Source organism: Phocoena phocoena, chromosome 10 (genome assembly GCF_963924675.1).
Source record: "Phocoena phocoena chromosome 10, mPhoPho1.1, whole genome shotgun sequence".
In the NCBI taxonomy this organism is placed as follows: Eukaryota; Metazoa; Chordata; class Mammalia; order Artiodactyla; family Phocoenidae; genus Phocoena; species Phocoena phocoena.
The window spans coordinates 55,980,478-56,004,289 of NC_089228.1; positions in this window are offsets into that span (position 1 = coordinate 55,980,478).

Consider the following 23,812-nt stretch of genomic DNA (forward strand, 5'->3'; position numbering starts at 1 on the left):
TATTCAGCAAATAAGAATCATGCTACCCAGGCAAATACACTCTTTGCTTCTCCAGATGTTCTCCTCAGTGTGGTATCCAGCACTACTTTATACAGTATCAGCTGCTTATTTGTGATCGTACAGTCACTGCAAAGTAGGTCAAGACATACAGGAGCTTTCCCATTTCCCCAATAGTATATGCCACATGTGAAAGCTAAGACTTATCAGGGCTGGGGTATAGGAGAGGAGGGAAAAAACAAGCAGAGGGGAAGAAGAAATGCAATCTATTTCTCTCTAAGCCCCTTCATAAATCTTCATCTTCTTTCCAACAATTTCCAGGAAAATCACAGCTTCACCCGAGACAGGGATGCTCATTACCCAAGTTCAAAACCTATGAAAAATTACAGTAGAAAAATCATTCATGACTGATTTATGGTGAAATGGAAAGAAGTAGAAGTGTACCAATCACCTACTTTGTAAATATCCTTCAACCTGAAACCTACTCTAGAGCTTGGCTCCAATCTGCTTCTATAATTAGAGTACCAAAACATGAGGCATTAATACCTCCAAGAGATCATTAATCATCCCAGCTCCCTCAGGATGGGGGCCCAGCCACGGGCTGGAGGGAGGGCTGAACAAATAAAATAGTCATTGATCTCTATTTGAAGACCAGAGCAAGACCGTTTACGCCATGTGTGTTTGTTGGCATCTATCACAGTGGAATTGCTACGTAGACCATCAATAACAATACCATTTCACTCTAACAGACTGAAACAGAGAAACAATGCACATTTTCTGGTAATCAACAAATTAAGATCCATTTGAGGTGCTTACACTTGTTTAGTACTTAGTCCCTAATAGGTGATTAAACAGCAACTAACATCATCGTCTATTACCTCGGCATTGAGACAACAATTGATGTGTATGCAATAAAACAGTCCACAGTCTCCTTCATGACTCCTTCATGAATCAACATCTTTTCTGAGAGCAGTAAAATCTCATTAATATGAACAGTGTAGAGGGCACACCTTCTTAACAATGGAGGAAAGTAGTCATTATAGACGCATTTTGCTTAAAAACATTTTTAATTTTACAATACAGTACCTGAAAAGTACAGTACAGTACCAGCTACATCACCACTGCTTTTACGCTTGCTTCCAGACACCCTGGGCTTGAAATAAAGATACTGTACTACTGTACAGTAGTAAAGTAAAGTACACAAAAGGACAACCATTTGTAGAGGATACACGCATGTGACAATGTACGCCAGGCACGTGAACTAATTTATGTGATTGGACATGTGAACGCACGTTCACGTCTTTGAAAGTACGCAACTTGAAGGTTCGTATGTAGGGGACTTACTGTATACCACACACTGTAGGTGGTTCCTTCAGGGCTTGTAGTTGTTGGTTATCCAGGAACCATTGTCTATATTCTCATCACAGAAAGTAAATCTGGTTTCCTATGACAGTCAAGTAACCCGCTAAAAGCAGATTCACAGTGGGAGTACCCCGAGTGAATCTTCCAGCCTCATGTGGACAGGAGGAGCTGAGTGAGTCTAAGTACTGTCCTGGGTCCTCTTGCTCACCTCTCTGAAGGGCAGCAAGCCCTGAGATCACCAATGAATGACTGTGTTGGCAATGCATGCTGGGAGCCCTGTTAAACCAGTAAAGTTAGCACTGCCGGCACCTTCACAAGGACCCCCCTGCCACCCTCTCCCCCAGTTCAGACAGAAAACACACGATTAAGCTAAGCACACAATGGTCTATGTGCAGCTTGTAACCCTATGGCTATACCCAAATGGTTTGATCAGGCTTCTGCTCTTTTGTTTTCCTTCAGAAAGATCATTGGACTTGGAAGAGAGCAGTAAATTAGCCCAGTGCTTAAAGAAAGGATGGCCATTCTAATGCCTCAGTATAGAACCAATCTCATTATTTCATGGAATAACAGAGGGCTTTTACTGTTACTTAAACTTTATGAGACTCCATTTCCACATCTGCCAAATGACAGTAATAGTACCCACCATGCAAGTTTGTGGTGAGTATCAAAAGTAATGCATTAAGTGTCGAATCTGTAGAATGCCTTGGATAGTGTAGTCATTTTGATAATATTGATTCTTCCAATCCAAGAACATGGTATATCTTTCTATCTGTTTGTGTCATCTTCGATTTCTTTCATCAGCATCTTATAGTTTTCAGAGTACGGGTCTTTTGTCTTCTTAGGTAGGTTTACTCCTAAGTATTTTTCTTTTTGATGTGATGGTAAATGGGATTGTTTCCTTAATTTCCTTTTCTGATCTTTCATTGTTAGTGTATAGAAATGCAATAGATTTCTATGTATTAATTTTGTATCCTGTAACTTTACCAAATTCATTGATGAGCTCTAGTAGACTTCTGGGAGCGTCTTTTAGGGTTTTCTTTGTAGAGCATCATGTCATCTATAGAAGATACTCAGGCTATTATAAGGCAGCATTCTACACCTACTTAATTCCTATGTTGCTTCATCCATGAATCTTTACCTGGTCTCAACATTTGGGAAACGATCCTTCCTATGAGGACTCAAGACACCTGAATTTTCTCAATTTATGTATCTTTTTCCTCTCATTAGACCATGAATATCCTGTTTACCACTGCATCTCAAGCATTAATGCCTAGAACACAATAGGAACTCACTCCATGTTTAAAGAATGAATGAATGAGTGAATTAATGAACACAATAGGAACTCACTCCATGTTTAAAGAATGAATGAATGAGTGAATTAATGAAGGAATGGATGCTTATTCCTTAGCCATCAATAGAATCATGCGGGCATGATTTGTTCTAGTTAGTTAGGGTTTATACCCTGTTGCCTTTCAGAACTGGAATTAGCTGCCAGGACAGGCCGAATAATGGCTCCCCAAAGCTGTCCACCTCATAATCCCCAGAACCTATGATATGTTAGGTTACACCACACAGAAGAATCCATTAATTATGGATGGAATTAACATTGCTAATCAGCTGACCTTAAAAGAGGAAGATAATCCTGAATTATCTGGATGGGTCCAATGTAATGGAAGCGGTCCTTAAAAGGGGAAGAGGAGGCAGAAGAGTTGGGTCAGAGAAAGATGAGCCACAGAAGGAGGTCACAGTGATGCAGTGTAAGGAGGACGGGACTCACTGATGCTGGCTTTAGAAAAGAAAGGAGGAGGCCACAAACCAGGGAGTGTGGGCAGCCTCCAGAGCCTGGACAAGGTAGGGGGCACCTTCTCTACCAGAGACCCCAGAAAGGAATACAGCCCCACTAACCTCATGATTTTAGCCCAGTGAGACCTATGTCAGACTTTTAACCTACAACATTGTAAGATAATAAATATGTGTTATTTTAAGCCACAAAATTTGCAGTAATTTGTTATACAGCAATAGAAAACAATCCACCTGGGTAGTTGAAAAAATATTAATGTCTGAGTCCCATCTGAGATTCAGATACAGTTAATCTGGGCTGTCGCCAAGGCATTAGGATTTTTAAGAGTGCTTAAGGTGAGTGAGATATGAAGCAAAGCTTAAGAATCATTCAATTATCTAACAGGATTTGGATATCCTATCTCTCTCTCTCTCTCTCTCTCTCTCTCTCTCTCTCTCTGTCTCTCTCTCTCTCTCTCTCTCACACACACACACAGACACACACACACACCTGACCAGAAAAAAAAAAAATCAACCAACTTCCATGCTCAGTTTAAGAGAAATAGGGGAACAAGCAAGTTTAATATTCCTTAATTTTTAACAGGAATGTGTATGTTCCTGAGCAGTGTTTTGCTTGGCCATCACAACAACCCAGGTAAATTGGTAACGAAGAGATCACAATTCAGTCCATCAAGGAAAGAGATATGAAGACAGGGGTAGAGCCATTCAGTGAATTCTCCAACCTGGGAGTCAGTAAATCAGGAGCCCATCCTGAGACCACTTGGTGGCCAAGATCTTAAAAATCGAAGTGCCTCGGACCCTTGGAATTAGAAACCCACCCTTGAGTGAGCATTCCTGCACACCATGCCCAGGAATAACCAAACTAGGAAAACAAGTGGTATGAGCATAAGTCACGAAAACCATTTTCACATTCTTGACTTTGAAATTGTGTCTCTCTTGCCATTGGTTCAATTTAGTAATGTATTCCCGACTCAGTTCATGAGTAGTCCATCAATGGAATTTCATCTTATCTCTTAGATCCGGTGTTAGCAAACCACAGCCCACAGGCCAAATCCAGCCCACTCCTGTTTTTGTAAATAAAGTTTTATTGAAATACCACCATGATTATTTGCTTATATGTTATCTATGGCTACTTCCTTGCTACAACAGCTGAGTTGAGTTGAGTAGTTGTGACAGAGACCATATGGCCCACAGGGCTGAAGATGCTTTTATCGTGTGGCCTTTTACAGAAAAAGTTTGCCAACTTCTACTCAGATCAAGTATGGGGGTCCTTCACTCTCCCCATTGCCAGCCACCATAGTTATTCTTCAGCCTATTAACTTCATGAGTACAATTTAAAGAGCCTGGTAGAAGTGTCCAACAATAACAGTTCATGAATGTAGACAGAATACCTAAGACTAATTTTTTTATAATAATTTTGATTTAACCAATGATTTAGTTCAGAGAAACTCAGTATTCTTTGAATGTTATCTCATTTTTTTCTGACAGTTTTTATTAGAAAAAAAGTTGGGAATAACCAACATATTAAAGACATCACTTTAATCATTTAAGATATTACCAGTTCCCTTGTGTTTTCTCCCACTGTCAGTGTTTTGAGAATTAATTGCTCATTTGTGCATAACACTGTATAATGCAACCTAAAAAGACATGGTATTTGCCTTCTGGGAGCTTACACAATCTAAGACAGACAAGGATGGCAGAGAAACAGTACTACTCAAGTGATATGCTAAACAAATCCATAAAACAAACAAATAAGCCTTAGCGTGATATATTCACAAAAGGTGAGTCCAGATTTAAAGGGAAGCAAATAAACAAATGTTCATGAAAGTAACCCAAGCCTTCTAACAAACTAATTATTTAATGGCAGTTTTCCTGGAGATGAAGGTGTAGATGGAGTGATTAAGGTGACCTGAGAAACAATTCTAGGCATATGATTTTTTATTTATTTATTTATTTATTTATTTATTTATTTATGGCCGTGTTGGGTCTTCATTGCTGCGCGCAGGCTTTCTCTAGCTGCGATGAGAGGGGTCTACTCTTCGTTTTAGTGTGTGGGCGACTCATTGCAGTGGCTTCTCTTGTTGCAGAGCATGGGCTCTAGGCGCGTGGGCTTCAGTAGTTGTGGTGCATGGGCTCAGTAGTTGTGGCTCGCAGGCTCTAGAGCGCAGGCTCTGTAGTTGTGGCACACGGGCTTAGTTGCTCTGAGGCATGTGGGATCTTCCCGGACCAGGGCTTGAACCTGTGTCCCCTGCATTGACAGGCAGGTTCTCAACCACTGCATCACCAGGGAAGTCCCTAGGCATATGTCTTAATTACACTGAAAGGGGATAATTATCTGTAAGCATGGGCACAGAAATTCACCCAGGAAGACTAAGGAAAGTTGAAAGCGTTCTAACATCCAACACTGGAAAGAAAGACCAGGCTCTGCACATGGGATAGCAAACATGGTGCATGAGTGCCCCCCCAACCCTGTCTCTAACCTCACACGGCAGGCACCTCCAATTGACCACAGCCTTCTTGCTGGCCAGGCGTAGACACGGCCTTAAAATCCTTTTTATCTCAGCACTCTAAGCAGGCTTTATACTGATAAATGATCAGAAGCAGCCTTTACATTTAAAAAGGAAAGATATCACCTCTACTTTAAGTCTTTATTCATTGGACATTGAGAGATGAATAACTCGTTGCCCTGATCTCTGCCCACCGACCCAAAAAAAGGTTGACCGATGATAAATAATAACCTATATAGTCCTTAGATATCAACTCAAAAGGCGTAACATAAGAATTACAGGTCCCCAGAGGAAAAAGCAACCACTAATCAGTGTGAAACGTAGCATCATGAGAGGAGAAAGGAAGTGGATGCCAGAGGGCAGGGCAGAGCCTGCCCCCCATCACTGGGCAGGCAGTGGGCATCATGGCTGCACCTGGCTCCTTCACACCCAGGCACCCAATCCTCGGCTACCGGAAGTGACCCTGCTGGTAGCACTCAATTGCATCCCTCCCCAGCAGAAGCCCTTGGTAACTCAAGGCTACACCGCCCGCCCTGGGAAGCCCCCACTCAATGACTGGTTGATACAGGAACAAAGCCTGGGGATTTTTCCCTGATTCCCAAGGATCACCCTGACTCCAGTCTCCCCTTGGGTTTTGTTGAGGCTTCAGTTGCAATTGCCTTGCAATTCAATTCCTCCTTCTGCCCAATCCAGCCACCCGCACTTTCTTAAAGATGCTGTTCCAAAGACCACTGCCCTCCAAAATCTTTTGCATGTAAATCGCCACCTCAGAGTCTGTTTCCAGGGAAACCAATTTAAGACAGAACACCATCTGAACAGTGGATACCGTTAGGTACTTTTTTTAGGTCTCACAACCATCCAATGAGATTATTATTTCAATGACCATTTGAAAGATGGCCGAGGCTCAGGCAAGTTAAGACACAGGCTTAAGGTACGTGCTATAGCCAGGAGGTGAACCCAGGCAGGTGCTACACTGTTGAGATCAAGGACTGATTGGCAGGGTGACAGCAAGAAGCCCAAACATTCAGAGGACCAGGTGACACTGAAAAGATGAAGGTTGAAAAGGTCAGAGGAGGCACTAGGTCCAAGTCAAGAAAGGACAAGAAGTTTGAACCAACAGTGCGAATGAGTAGAAACTCAAAGCAAGACTAACTCTGAGACAGGAAATGTTGCCCCTTGAATATCAATTATGTTTCTTACCCATGGGTAATCCCAAGCCTACATTTGTAAACAAAAAGCAAATAACAATAATAATAATAGTAGCTACCGTTTATGGGAAGGCAACCTCCAGCCAGGCACTGTGCTACTGGTTTTATATAAAATACTCATATACATGTATACTACCTGTGTCACACAGACCACCCATACACATATGCTACCTGCATACACATATACCACGCATACACATATACCACCCACAGACATACACTACCTGTGTCACATACACCACCTATACCCATATACCAGGCACAGACATATATTACATCACTGCATGCAAGTATCATGGTACTATTCTGCAGATGAGCACAAGTGAAACTCAGAAAAGCTGAGTGACCTCTAACAGTGAAAGGCCATACTAATGGAATATTACTCAGCCATGAAAAAGAATGAAATAATGTCATTTGAAGCAACATGGATGGACCTAGAGATGAAGAAAGTCAGAGGAAGACAAATATCATATGATATCCCTTATATGTGGAATCTAAAAAAATGATACAAATGAACCTATTTACAAAACAGAAAAAGAGTCATAGACATGAAAACAAAGTTACGGTTACCAAGGGGAAATGGGTGGGGGAGGGATTTAAAAAAAAAATCATTATTAAAATCCAGATCTGTCTCAGTGTCCAGCCCATCATGCTTCTCCTACCCCACAAAAAGTTAGTCCCAGTGAAATTCTATGAATCTCATATTTATAATAACAATAGCTAACGTATATTGAACACTTATCAAAAACTAGATATTTTCTGCCTCTTAAATCTTTAAAACATCCCTAGGAGGTAGGTACTATTATTATTATTATTGTCATTTTACAAAAGACAAAAAAGAGACATGGAGAGATAGAAAAAAACTTGTCCAAAGTTGCACAGCTAGTAAGAGGTGGAGCAGAATTTAAACCCAGGCGTCTGACTCCTTGTGTAACTAACTGATCAGAAGCTGGGGTAAAGGAGCTGGGGTTTCAGACAGTCCCTTCAAACAAATAATGAATCAAAATTGTTCTCAGATTTATAACCTGAAATCTCAGAGATACAAGATGCTGCCGTCCACCGGGATGAAGAAACAGGAATCAGGTAAGAATTGCGGAGTGAAGGTGAAATTACTACCTTTACCCAAGTAATTTTGAGTAGATGATAAAAATATTCTGTTACACTTCATATTCAGATGGTATTTAATATTTTCAAAGGGTTTCTACTATAGTATAGAATTTCTATCTTATATGATCATTTATATGATTTATACGGGGCTGGGTTAAGCTGATGACCATTTAGGGGTGGCCAGGAGATGGGGGTGTCATCTAAGAGTGATCAATAGCCAAACCCAGAAGAACAGAAGCTGGAGGTGGGGGATGTCAGGACATCAGAGCAGACGCTCTGGCTGGGGAGGGAGGATGCTGACAGAAGATGCCTTGCCTACCTGAGGGACAGAACAGCCTGGAACATCCTAACGACATTTCCATATATATCAAGCAGCAGTTCTCACTTTTTCCTTCAAATGCCTACTTCCAAAACAAGTCTGTAATTGCTCCCCTCCCAAGCCTGATGTCACCTCTGGCAGCTTGGTCACCGCAGAAGAATGTTTCAGCCCCCAGGACCTTCACCCAGGCTAACACAACACCATGCCCTTCCTGGGCGGTAGCAACTTCTCCTGGGCCTGATTCAGAGCTGTAGTTGAACTTGCCCTAAGCAGCCCTTGGAGCTGCTCTGGGAACCGTTTTCTTCACCACAGAGACTCTGCGTGGATGGCCCTTTGTTGGCCTCTGACACTTCAGCATAAAGGAAGCAGCATCCTTATTAGAAGGCCCTTGCCATTTATGCTCCCTCAGCTCAGCAGTATAAGTTCATTCTCCTTCCTTCTCAGATATTCATTTCTCCTGGATTGCAAAATGCTGTCTCCTCCTCTTTTGGCCCTCCTCCTGGGTGGTGTCCCCCCTAAGAACTGGGGGTCTCAGCTCCTCCTCTGCACTGGGATTTATCTTCCCACCCTCATTTTATGGCCCTTTAGCGTTAGTCCTTCCCCTAGACTTGTGGGCCCCAACTTAACCCATCCATTTTGCCCATACAAACAACAGGCATCTCAGCTTCACTCAAATCCTCCTATGACTCTGCAAACCCGAGGACGACCCCTGTCATGTTTGCCATGAGACCTTGGCGCAAAGGAGTGCAGTGACTCACTGAGCTGTCACCAGCATCGCAAAGGCCCAAGTGGCTCGGCTCCTATTCCATCATCCTCTAGACCAAGGCCTCCTTCCTCCTTCAGAGCAGGATGACAGCAAATATACTCTCATCTTTATTCAAGCCAATAGCATCTCCAAGAGCAAATAGCTTTACCCAGTTTAGCAGTGGCATTCGGGAAGATCTCTCTACTTGCATATTCACGGCATGAAACCATTATCAAGTAATGTTGGCAAACAAGCATCAGTGCCTTCTAAGCACAAGACACTGTGTCCCATTGCTTCTGAGTCACCCACGATGGACTAGCCACTTTCTCAGGTCTGGTTTTGAAAATGAAGTCACCAAGTGGTTAGAGGCACCTCTGGCTCTGGCTGTCTCTGGCCTACGTGCCACAGAAAATCCAGGCATTTCCTGAAACTGAATGAGTACCAGCTGCCTGCTCGCTGGGTGGTCCACTTACCCAGTCCAGCTTCCTCAGATCTGCTCAGATGAAGACTGGATTGTGATGGGAGACAGGCTGGTCCCAAGGTCCCTGCTGATGGGATTAGTGGGGATCAACCCGGGTCACCTTTCAGAACCACGATGTTACAGAGGAAATTGCCAAATAATGAGCTTCCTATTGGATTGGAAAAGGGATGGGAAGCCACAAAATCTGGAAGCTGCGGGTCAGGGGAATCTTCAATGAGAAAGTTATTATAATACGACAAAATTCATTGTCTTTGAGGTGAGTGACCAAGACCTGGTTTGGCCACTGATTTACTCTGAAAGTTTGGGCAGAGGAGCCATGAAGTGTACCTTCTGCCAAAAGAGAATGTCCTGGATGCCGAAAAAAATGAGTGTTTTACCATTCTGGTTGTAAATGTTATTGAATTGATAGAGAAAATAGACCCTGACCCTAAACCTAACCGCCTCTCCTTCTATACTCCCAGGGCCCCCACCACTCAAACACACCCCCCACCAAACGTCCAGAAAAGCCCCCAGACCCCCATTAACTCCCCTCTCTCCCCAGTAAGTCCCCACGTCCAGAAAAGCCCCCAGGTCCCCAGCCAGACTGTGGAGGAGAGAAAACAGCAGAATGGATGACCAGGTCCCCAAAGGAATCAGGAAAAAAGCAGCATCTGGGAAGCAAATCAAACAAGTCCAGAACCTCCTGCATCTTAAATCAACCTAGCATTTAAGTTAATATCAGCTAGGGCACTGGGGCCTTGTTGAATTGAAATAAAAATCAATGTGTTTTGTAGAACATTTTCCAGAAAAGGATGAATCTGTAAGAACAATCATTCATGGGGAAGAGAATAAGGGGAGCTGAGATGTCTTTTGCCTCTAATTTCAACCACCACAGAAAAAAACCAAACAAACATGGAATTCTTCTCATATTTAAAATTTAGGAGAAGCTGAAGAAACTAAACTTGCTTATCCTTTATAAAACAGTGCTCCAAGGTAGGGCAGGATAGATAACCCCATATAAATCCTGGAAAGTGAACAGTGCTAAAAAACCAAAGGACTCTTTCTATCAATATTGGCTTTAAAACAAGAAAACGGCTGAGGCAGACAAAAGGTTCTCCCCACAGAACCACTTGTCTTCCTGCCCCTACCACTAAAAACCAAGCAAGGCTGTACAGTCATAGGGGCAGGTGTGCAACTCACCGCCTGGCAAGTCAGGAGGGCCTCCGACCCACCTTACCCCTTCTGACAAGGCTGGTGCTCAGCTTGTCAGCAACTGCCCCAGCGCACTAGACACCAGAATACTTAAAGCAAAACAAAACTTCTAAGCTAGTTGGAAAATGGTTGCAGTCCTGAATCCCTGTGCATGTCCCCCACCCTGACTGCCTTTGGTCTCTCTTTGGGAACTTTCTAGAACGTCCCCACGATTCAGCGTCTAAATGATAACAGCGGCCACTTCAGCTGCCACCAGGACCCTGCTTCAGGCTTACAGCCAGGATCTTTAGATTGAATGGTCCCCGTGCCTTACCACTTGTTGAATATTAGCATCACTCCATCCTTTTTCCTCTTCTTGTGGTTCACGAGTAAGAGGATCATACAGAGTTACTTCTTCCCAGGCAAAACCACCACCTCACCATCCCCAGATCAGCCCAGTAGAGCTATGGCTTTCAAAGTATCATTCTAGGAGTGTCTTGTTTTGCTTCCTGAGCAATACACAGCACCTCAAGAGCGCAGGAAGCCTGGACTTGGCATCAGAGTAGCCTGGGTTTAAACAAAGACCAGATTTTCCCCTAGTTTAGTGGCCATCGTGTAGCCATGTTCCTGAGTGTCAGTTTTTCCACCCTCAATGCTAAAGACGACAAAGGACTCTTGCAGGATTTTAGGAGGATTAAAAATAATATATATAAAGTGCCAAGCATAGTGCTGGGCATCTTCTAGGAGCTTGATTAAATGTTCTAATGTTATGATTACACTAGGAAGGGCAGTAGGTAGGACATGTGGAGTGAATACTCGTGTCTATCTCTGTACTCAAGATACATTCCTCTCATTTCCTGAATTTTTTGTCTACTGAATCCTTATTTGGTGCAATAACAATCAACATCCTGCTCTCAGAGCCCACTTGGATAGATGCTACTCTACTGGAAAACTATGCCCAGTCCAGGGGCCCCTGGTGCACCCATATCTCTTGCCTCCATGATGTGACAGCCCAGGACCTCAAAGTCTGTGGACCATCCATAACCACCTCCTCACCTGTGAAAGGACTGAAATAATACCCAAGGCTGACACTCAGTGGACTTTGGCCTTGGAGATCCTGATACTGGGACGCCATTGAATCAAGATCTTGCCCTATGAACTGACAGCCACAAAACACCAAAGTCCAGCAAGACACCCCAGCTAGCTGGGTTCTGCCTGAGAGGTAATCTTAATGGTGCTGCTGCCTGGGCCACTGAAATGTTGCCTTCAGTGCCAATGTTATGAAATTTCATTAAGAAACCAGGTATGATGTGGTGTTGACAATTCACCCTTGTCTAGACAAGCTCAAGGCCAGCCTGATTTATACTGGATTTTGAAATGTCATAAGTTTGGGAATCAGGATATGTATAAAATAGGCTGCAACGATAGCAGCTACTGTCCACTGGGCATGTTTTAGGTACCATGCCCTGTGTTCATTATCTTCCATATGTCATTTACAGTCACTCCAAAACACAGCCATTACCTCGGTTATACAGATGGGATGCTAAGGCCCAGCGAGGTAAAATAACTTGCCCTGAATCACACAGCAAAGAAACAAAACCAGGATGCAAACCATGTCTGCTTTACCTTCAAAGCCCCAGCACTTTTCAGTGCGTGATACCTCTTATTCACATTTAATTCTGACATTGGGTGGAAATCATCATCTCCATTTGGCAGGTGAGGAACCAGAAATACAGAAAGGTCCACACTTGTAAGTGTTAAAGACAGTATAAAAACCCAGGCACACTGTCTCCCTCCATCTAAAATGCACACAAGTGAGCAGACACTAAAAGTAGAAGACTCAGCATTTATTTCATTTTTTAAAAATTGGGGGCAGCCTTGGGTGATGGGCAGGGGAGAAAATATGAGTGAATAGGATTCAGGGTCCAGACAATGTGAGCCAGGAGACCTGCAAGAGGCCTATCAACTCCATCTTCCCTGGAGACCATCTCCAGGGAAATGGTAACCTATGGGTTTCCCCCGAATCAAGTTTGCCCTCAGTCTTTGCTATTTTTTTTTAACGGGTCTCACATTCCCAGCTCAACAGTCTGGTGGAAGAAGGATATTTGTCACCTCCTGGTTGGGCTAACGGACTTCAGATCATCTCCTGTTCTCCAGCCTTCAGGGACTTGAACACAGATCTCTCAATTTATTTTAATCATGCAAATTGCTTTCTTCCCTTTATTTCTGACCTGATCAGTTCAAGGAGTTTTCCATCATCAGTGCAAAAGGCAACACGTCCCATCTGATAGGAACAGTCAATATTTGGCAAAAGGTTAACATGCGACTCAAATGGTCAAGACGAAATTGAGACTGAAATTAGCAAACGCTGCCTGCTGCAGGTGCCCTCCAGAAAGCTCACTGGGTCTTGAATCCAGTGCCTTTATTTTAAGCAAGCAACACAACTGCCACTGTTCGAGAATATTAAAAGAGTAAATAATGACACCTTTACACACTTGGCAGGCTCTCCCACCAAGTGGCTTCAACATCACTGCCAAGAAACCATCCCACACAGAGTGAAAGGAAATAAAATCACTGCTCTCACCAGCAAAATAAATAAGCAGGCATTCCTCCCAGGGGGGTTTCAGGAGAAGTTTGCTCGTGGAGAAGCTAGTATCGTGTAAAGCTTAAATTAAAAAAAAGAAAAAAGAACGAGACAAAACTCTCTTCAGGATCGAAGATTTCACAGACTGAGAGAAGGTTCTGGAGCAGCTTTGCTAGTTAAGCTGGCTGAGGAGGCCAGCATCCCCACACCTCCCAACCCACACAGGACTCAGTCCCCCGGGGCCAGGGCCAAATGACCTTGGCATGCCAGCCTTACGCAAGAGGGTAAGTGTACATAATAAAACTCAGAGCTTCTGAGCCCCTTTTAAGAGTGGTTGCTTTAACTTAATGGGGCCCTTAAACCCAGATTTCTAAAAAAGAAAAATTATCATCAGAGATGATCGAGTTCATTTGCCTCTGTTCTACAGATAGGAAAACAGGAAGGCACACATGGGAAAGGACTTGCTTAGGGGGCTCTTGGAAATTTTTTTTTTTTTGGCCAAACCACACAGCTTGCGGGATCTTAGTTCCCTGACCAGGGAATGAACCTGGGGCCCCTGCAGTGGAAGTGTGGAGTCTTAACCACTGGACCGCCAGGGAATTCCTTCTTGGAAAGTTTTAAAAAATATTTTAATAAATATAAGGGAGCCTAGAGTGAACCAGAGTGTTCATAGAAGAAAAAATTAGATTTTTCCCCCATCTTCTTAATGAAAGAAGTCCATCTCAATTAAGGAGACCTTTAACAGGCCTTTATAAATATTAAAATCAACTTCTGCCTAATTAGGTAGTTGATGTTTTCAAAATTTACACCCCAGTACCAACTTTCACCAATATTCATCTCAAAAAGCGTTAGCCTCATTCAGTCCCTACATTCTCCCGGGCATCCACCCCCAGAGGGGCCTGAGATATGTGAAACATCTGTCTTTCATTTTCCTTCCACAGAACTGCACAGGCCGGGGCCTTCCTGACTGTCCTCTGCAGCTGACCACCCACCTCCAAGCCAAGCACAGCCTCTCCATCCCCCTCTGTCCATCCCTTGCTCAGTCTTCCTCAGCACAGAAAGGGTACCACCATCATCACAGCTGTTCAAACCAAGGGACAGTAATAGCAACTCCACTCCCCAGCTTTCTAATAAGATACTTCCAATTACCTATGATCCAGAAGAATAGATCAAAAACCTATTAGCACTGGATGCAGTGTAAGCATATATATGCTTTGAATGAAGATCTAAGTAAGGAGCTTGTATTTGGTCCTATAATTTTATACCTGTTCTAGCTGCTCAGGACACTATGCCTGCTTACATCATATTTATAGGCATGCTCTCCAGGGCATGCTAAAGGGAAAACAACTTCTAGAAAAGAAGCCTAGTGGTAGTAGTAGTAATAATAAATTTAATAATCATAATCATATCAAGTCATATTTACTGAGCCCTTACTAGTTGCCAGAGAATTTCCTAATCACTTTATATATTTTAATTCACTCGGTCTTAACAGTGATCTTATGAAGTGAGTACTGCTATTACCTTGCTAATTATACAGATGAGTAAACTGAGGCACAGAGAGGTTAAACAGTAAATTGCCTGAGTGAAACAGTTAATTAGCAGAGAAAGGATGTAAACCCCCAAAAATCTTTACTTAAAATGTGTGCTCATAACCACTATCTCATGCTGCCTCCCAATGAGCCATTACTGAGTTGTAATTCTACACTTTAAATATGAATGGATTAGTCACGTATATATTAAAAATAATGATGTTTTAAAATAATTTAAAACGAAACAATACGTAAGTCCCTCAGTTACATCCCTTGACTTCTGGAAATGTTTAAAAAGACAGAAAAAAAAGAATAAAAGGATGTATTTTTAAAAGTGAAGAAATCAATGGCAGGAGCAGACAGAAACTTGAACTAGCACTTTTGTACACATACAATCATGAACTAGAAGAATCATGACTTAGAAGAAATACTTTCTGTTGCTCTTCAACATGGAAAAGATATCACCACCACAATATTGTTATAAAAAACATTTTGACCTCGTATAATTAATGGCAAAATTAATTTAAACGTTAAAATAGTTGATGCCATTATGTACCACGTGTCCTTGATGTGCACAGTGCGCAAGGGAGGATTGCGGCGTGGATGACTCAGGAGAGCGCCACCCAGGGGCACTTGAGACAGGCATTCCCTTTACCACATTCTTGGAGACACACTGGAGACGAGCAGACTCATGACAGAGACGCCTGTTTTTGCCTGAGTTTCTGGAAAGCAGAGCCTGGATTAAAGGGAAATGGGAGCGAGTGACCTGGGGAGTGTGGTAGAAAGGGTGGAGGGCCAACACAGCAGCCACCAAGTGCCACCAATCTATGCCACTCAGACTGTGCCCAGGGGACAGACAGCAAAGAACGCATCTTCAGGCTTTGGTCTCCCTCTGCTCAAAGATTTGTTCTGCGTGGCAGGAAATGCTCACATTCCCAGGCTGAACGTGCACAGGCAAGACTGTGGTCCTCAGGGCATCTCATGACTCTGTGTCAACAGGAAGGTCTCAGGACAGGCCAGAGGGCAGGCACAGTCAGGGGGCACCTGGATGGAGTCGAGGAGAGTCCACATTGGGCAAGCCACAGCAGCAGCAGCTGAAGGAAATGCTGAAGCCCAGAGGGCCTGATGCACACAAGGCGTTCTGAGGAAGGGCTGGCAGGGCATACTTGTCACTGGCTGAATCACAGGGCCCAAAGAGGGCTGAGGCGCAGGTCCACTGCAGTCTGAAGAAGCCTAAGCACCTGGAGGCCTGGAGGGGGGTCTCACATGCATCTTTATTACCTACTTGAATGAAGACACAGAAGCGAGTTCATAACCATTCAGATGTTACAAGACTGGGGAAGATAACTAGCAGACTGAATGAGTGAATCAGAGCTCTAAAGATTTTGACAGGCTGGAACGATGGGTGACAACTAGTCAGATGAAACTTAATAAGGAAAAAAGATTGCTTGGGTGGGTTCCCTGGCTAGATGAATCACCAGGAGGAATGAACATCTGCAGTAAAAAAAATCATGAAAAGAGAATGTTTTATCTCTAATTCTTTCTCCTGAAGGGCTGGGTAGGGACACCAGAGAGAACGCAGCGCAGCATCATCGACCAAATGTCCACGAGCCAGGCCTTCCCCCCTCCAGATGTCAATTCCCTGGTCTCTTTACTCCATCCAGGAAGCAAACAAGAATGGCTTGTTGGATTTGCTTCCCACGTTTTTGTTCTGAAAATGCTCAAACATAGAAAAGTTAAAAGAATACTACAACGAACCTCCATAGGCTTATCACTTAGATTTTAATTATTAACCCTTTGCCATGTTTTGTGTATGTGTTTGTGTGTGTGTTTACCCCAAGCATTTGAAAGTAACTCAAAACCCTTCAGCATACATCGCATGACCACATGCCATTATCACATTGACAACTAGCAACAATTCTCTAATAATATCCAATGTCCAGTCCAGATTCAAATTTCCCCAGCCAGCTCATAACATCTTTTATAACTTTCCTTTTTCACACTGAACCTGGCCAAGGTTCCCATGTTACATGTGGTCATCATATCTCTAATAATCTAGAAAAATCTCACCATGTTTCTGGTTTTAGATTCATCTGGTTGTTTACTCTTGGTGTCATGTAACTGATTCCTGTATTCTCAGTATCTCCTATGAACTGGAAGGTACCTCTACGTCTTGATTAATTTCACCTTGTGCATTTCTGACAAGAAGGCCCCACAGAGGATGGTTTTCCAAAGCCTTGCATCATTTTGGGAGGCACATTGCATCCATCTGTCTCACTATTAGTGATAAATCTGATTACACAGATAAGCAGTGATCACAAGATCTCTCCCTTATGAATACTATATGTTTCCTTTTTCAGTTAGCAAGTAATCTGTTGTATCATGTTTTCACACCGTGTGAGTACTTTTTTTCCCAACAACACTTTTCATAAAGGTTTTAATATCCATTGACAATACTTGTCTGGGTCAGATATTTCACAGGGACTGTCAAAATGGAGATTTTCTAATTTTTTTTTAATTTATTTTTTGCTGTGTTGGGTCTTCGTTGCTGTGCACAGGCTTTCTCTAGTTGCAGCAAGCGGGGGCTACTCTTCGTTGTGGTGCGTGGGCTTCTCATTGTGGTGTCTTCTCTTGTTGTGGAGCACAGGCTCTAGGCACGTGGTCTCAATAGTTGTGGCTCACAGGCTCTAGAGCACAGGCTCAGTAGTTGTGGCACACGGGCTTAGTTGCTCTGAGGCATGTGGGGTCTTCCCAGACCAGGGCTCTAACTCATGTCCCCTGCATTGGCAGGCGGATTCTTAACCACTGTGTCACCAGGGAAGCCCTGTCATTACTTCTTTACTTATTAGATGCCATTCTTCATGAAAGAATTCATCCTTCATCAACTGCAGATAAACTACAATTCTTCCTAAAAATTCATACTGGATGTGTATATATTCCTTGTATTTGAGAATTTCAACCCAACAGTGCATGGTCTATAAGCAGGGATGGGTAGACTTTTCTACAAAGAGCCCGACAGCAAATATTTTAGGCTTTACAGGCCATATGGTCTTTGTTGCAAATATTCAACTCTGCCATTTCATGAAAGTAGCCATGGACAACCCATAAGTAAATGGATGTGGTTGTCATCTGATAAAACTTTGTTTACAAAAACAAGTGGAGGGCCTGATTCACCCTCAGACCGTAAATCGCCTACGCTGATCTATAATAATATCATTTACTTTTAGTGCCTTTCATTTGCCCTACTGAGTGGCTTTCAAAGTCCTTTTACATCCATCATGCAATCTGTTCTTCACAACAGCCCTGGTCCCTGGGTGGAGCACACACATGATTGCTGCAGGCAGATGACAGGAGGCTCGGGAAGGTTCCAGTGGGGCTGGAATCTAGTGTCCCAACTCCATGCCTGATGCTCTCATTCCCACTGTCTCTCTTTATGTGGATGGATATAGACCCCAAACCCACCAACATGAGCAACCAGTGCAATGTGCCAAAGACTTCTGAAAAATGAAAGGTCAAACACTCTAATTGCCAAAGTATGCCTTCCCCAGGGAGTCAGCTACTGATTTGCCAGAATGAAAAATAAACCATCATGGCATAAATATACTCTGAAGACTAACAGCTATATTTTCATTTCCATGAAAAGAAAACAAAATTTTAAGTGTTCTGAAATGCATAACCCATATGTAAAATAATGTCTGGGCTTGGTTTGTTAACAGAACATAAAAGTAAGTAGAAGTGCAAACCCTTCACATTGCTGTTTAACTTTGCAGCTAGATCTGTCAAAATGTCAGAAGCCACAGTTTTCTTCCCTGACTTATTAACAGGTGGTAAAAAATACATATATACACGTGTATATATATATACACACGTGTATATATGTATATGTGTGTGTATATATATACATTTTTATATATAGGCATGTTGAACATTATAAAGTGCTACTCCATAGCCAGTTAATAGTGTTGGTGTCACTGCTGTTGTTAAACACAGAAATGATCCTTAAATGATTACACAAAATGCTTATTTTGCCTAACCAAGTAAGCTTGCATTCATGCCAGGAAAAGAAGACTATCTAAATACATAGGAATAAGCTCAAAATCTGGCCTTTTTATTATTGATTCTCACCAGCATACAGTCTTAGTGAAAACAGAACATTTAAGGGATCACATTCTTATTTTCTTTAATGCAAAATTTGTTTTAAACTCCATGAAAAAAGACCAAATGCTTAGAAAGTCGGAAACATCTTATCCATCATTTTCTAGTCCCATATCCATAAAATGTTGACAAAGTTTCAGAGATACAGCTGTCTTTTCACCATGAAAGACAAACAGGTCAGGGAAGAGGAAGGAAGCTAACTTTTAAGAGGCAACTAGTACCACCCGACAGTTACATTAGGCCTAACCCTAATGTTTACAGGGGCAAGAATACAAACTAAAGCCTAAGTACCCTAGGTTTAATGTTTTAAAGTTATATATAAAGCTAAGAAATAGTTACAATTCAGCAGTGCCTGGCTGACACAGCACAGCCCACAAACCGTCATGGCATTCATGTCAGGCGTCTTTTGTTGGAGACGTGGGAAAGCGTGTCCCTGGGGCCCGAGCAGTATTAGGAGTCAGGACAGTGGATGTTTAGCTGCCCTGCTGAGTGCTGAATGTTGAGAGGGAGGAAGGATGGATAAGGTGAGGAAATACAAATTAAATAGGAGATTGACATTTTAAGTGCATAACACTGAGACTTGTAAAAACTTTAAGTGGGATTGTTTTACTAGAAGTAAGAAAGTGGGTTTTGAGAGAGCAAATTGGTAGCAGATATTAAACAGAATAAAAGCATTTCAGGATGAGACAACAGGAAACCAGGAAATTCTTAAACATATTCCTCAAGTCACAATTGGTGAAAAGGTGACAAAACTACATCACTGCACTACAGAGAAGTCTGGTGTGTTCCTAGAAGGGTCCCCTTACAGCCAGTCCAGGGAAGGTCAGCCCTGTTTGCTACCTCTTAGCTGCTCGGATTACAACAGAGATCGGATGCTGCTGGTCTTGATCGGAAAAGGCATTTAAAGTCGACAGAAAGTCTGGTGTACCATTTGCAAATTGTTCATTTGCAGCTGGGATCTCTTTCCCCCAAACTGCAGAGAACAGACAATTGCAGTCTGCACTGTTTTCCTTGTGCCTTCTTGCTTCTCATCTTCGTGGTTGCCCATTAAAAGTGATCGCCTTTGGAAGGGAGATCAGAAATCGCTGCAGAAGGGGTCTGTTCTTCCAAATGACATTGTTAAGATGCGGGTGTTTTTTTCCTAAAGCTGTTTCTCTTCTGATCTCTTCACTTTGCAGCTAAAATCTTTCAGCCTCCTTGGGATGAAAGAAGAACTGTACAATATTAATTTTTTTCCTTCCCCTTGTAAATTCATGACAAACGGTGAACAAAAGCTTATCTTGAAGTGTAGACGTCCAATTAAAATTTTACTCTCAAGTGAAAATTTCTCTAAAAAAATAAAGGGGGCCTCCACTTCTGCGCAGTCCTCCTGCACTCCATTTCCCCTGGGGACACGTTCCAGGGCGGCTCAAGAAACTAACCTTGAAATTAACTTGAAGAGTGTGCACGTGTGTGTCAAAAGTGAGAAGCATCTGTCAACATGCTTTCTTCCTGGGGGTCAAAAGAGAAGCAAGACACGGCACCTACAGGGAGGATGGTGGGGTTATGTGGATTTGGTGATGATTGGGATCCAGGCCCTTGGGATCTGGCCATGGAGGGCCAGGAGCGGGGGCCTGCCATCCAGGCTGAGTGAGCACATAAACGTGGAGACAGAAACCAGAGGGCAGCAGGCCTGGCAAGGTGTGAGCACTGTATGTATGACAAGAAGTCAGAAAAACTCTGGAGAACAAATTGGAGCCACCCTCAAATAGGCTCATTTCATAAAGGCTTAGTATTTAAATTAGTTCTTTGCTCACTTTTTGTTTCTTGCCTCTGATTCTCTCTCTCCATCTCATAGCACCCCCTCCTACAACTGTGTCAGATAAGCTTCCTTCACTCCCTCTTTACGCCTCTTCTCCAGCCACCATTTGAAACTATTGCTGGAAAGGTAAAACAAAACAAAGCAAAACAAAAAAACTCAATAAAAACACTGCCGATTAAGGAAATTGGTGATGAAATATTGAAACGATGATGGATGCTGCACCCCAAAACAGAAAGATAACCACGTAGATACATGTATATATACAGACATTCATGCATACACCTGCATGCACACGGCACACATTCACCTGCTCTCACACATGTGCATGCACACACTTGCACACACCTACATGTGAACGCATGCATACACGTGAATAGACATGTGTATTTGTACACACAGAGAACAAAAAGACATGAAAAGAGAAAGTGATTCTCCCCTTTAAAATCAACGCTGGTCCTGAAAGTGCCTGCCCATCTTTTCACCTCCCAGGGTTCGCTATGTCACCCTAGTGAACTGTGCCACTGAAGAATAACAGCAACACTCTACTGATCATCCAACCTTGACTTGGTAATCATTTCTTTTCAGTGCCACAGAATAGCTTTGAGTGACAGATTTAGATGCATAACCTCTAATGCCAAATCCTAACTTCCTAACTTGGGTTCAGCCTCAGGAGGTCCAAAGTGTTCTCAGGTTCCACGCTTCTCACCTTCCCCACACGCCATGCTAAGGGACGAAGGAAGGCATCTGAAACCCCACAGAATTATCTCAGAGAGGATCCTGGTATTTTGAGCCAAATACATGTTTCTCAAAACCTTGGCTTTATTGTGGATAAAGACCTACAATCCAAAGTTCTCAGCTCTCCATGTCACAGACATGGTTTCGTTAACTCCAGAATCAGAATGCCTGAGAAAGGGGTTTTAAGAGAGACACATGTTTTGAACTTATCTGACCAAGCAAAGTGGGTGGGGGTACTGATTGCACCAGGCAGTTGGGGTCCTTAGCAAAAACCTCAAAAACAGATCTTGAATATGTTCACTGACAGATAAACTAGTTCTCATAGTTGTAGACAAATGCTACACGGCAGGTACTCTTTTTCCTGCTCTCCTGAGCTTTTCCAACAACCCCCATGCACTTCAAAATCTCCTTCATCCATCCATCTGTCCATCCATCCATCCGCTCATTGAACAAATGTTTACTGAGAGCCTACCCTGTGGCAGGCACTGCTGTGTATCAGGGGCTCAGCATAGCCCAAAACAGATATAGCCCTTTCCTTCATGGACTTTACACTCCAAGAGGAAATAACAGTTATTCAAAAAGAAAAACACAAATGAATATCATAAAATATTGTGCTAAAGACTATAAAGGAAAAAATGTCTCTGCAAGAGAATAAGCAAGAACACAGCCTTTGTGTGGTTAGGTATGGCTTCTCTAAAGGAGTGACAACATTGCTGAGAAGGAAAGGATGTGCAGATACTAATCGGTGCGAAAAAGGAGAGAGGAAGGCTTTCCAGGGCAGGTGAGCAGAGACTATGTGAAGAACTAGAGGCAGGAGAGAGCAGCGGGTGTGGTCAGGTCCTGAGGGAGGCAGGTGAGACAGTAGAACAGTGGAGTGAGGTGCTGATTAGTCAGAAAGCCAGGCCACTCAGACCTTGTGGCCTCATGAGCCAGAATACGCAGGGCCCCCCAGGCCAGGCAAGGACTTCGGGAAATGTTACGAGAGGAGTGATGCCATCTGACTTAGTTTTTAAGAGACTGCTCCAGCTTCTGCCTTGACAGTGAGCCTGAGGGCTGAGACAGGAGGTAAAGAGACTATTAACGGCACAGATTCCCAGCATGAGATCTGAGGACTAGTGTCATCAGCATCCCCTGGGAACTTAGAGAAAGCAGATTCAGACTAACTGAATCAGGATCCCTGTGACGGGGCCCAGTGTTTTAACAAGCCCTCCATCAAAGCCTGTAACCACTAGTTTAGGAGGTTACCACGTAGTCCTGGCAAGAAACTATGGTGACATAACAGGCTGGTGATGGTAGAGATGAAAACCATTAATCCACGAACAGTTCTTAGGTATTAAGAGGTGTTCTTTACCAATATGGCAGAGATGAGTAAACAGAACACCTGTGCAGCTGAAATCAGCAAAACACACCAATTAGCCCCCCATTCAATAAGAAGCACTGATTTCACAGATATAGTTTCTTCTTTAACTGCTAGTTTTAGAAGGGGAACTGAACTGCTTAAGAGAGAACAACTTTGTGAGATGAGGTCCTCAGACGTGTGCATGCAGAATATTAGAATGTGGAGAGGGCACTAGTGGCCACCTAGTGTGACATTTACCAAGGATGTCCAGGGGTCCAAGGTGTGTCTGAGGTCACATCAACCACAGCAGACCTGACACTAGGGCCGTCCACCTCTCCCACATCTTTTCTCTCCCAACACCCCTTCCAAAGACTCATGATGCTGGCTGGTGTTCATTTATATAAAAAACGTTTATGTAAACTTCATTTAATGACTATGAAATAGCACACGGTGGAGTATCCCAGCTAAGTGAGAGGCAGCCTGTTCAAATAGCTCCTGAACGTTCCAGCTAAGACTCCACTCCGTGTCCTTAGCCACCATCCTCCTCTTGGTGCAGATGTGCTTGCAGGCTGCAAATACACTCATTAGAGGGATTAGAGACACTTCCAAGTGCAGGAGAGGGACAGAGCAACCAGGAGAGGCCTCTTCCTTGGCAACATCGATTAGGTGCTCCAAATTGCCCAGTGAAGCAACGTCTCTCTCCAAATAGAATGGAGATGGGGGAAAAAATCCATGGCAAACATCAAGAAAGAGGCAGCAGCTCCAATAATATCTTCATCCAAAAACAAACCCCAAACCTTAATATCAGTCAATGTTCTTTTTTTACATTATTTTCTCAAAATAAAGAACAGCTGAATGGAGTGGGAGTTTTGATGGGGACAAATGATTTCTATAATTTTTTCTGGTCATTTTCTTCATTTGTTCTTAACAGATCAATAGCTACCTTCACTTACTCCCCCACAATTTAGCAATG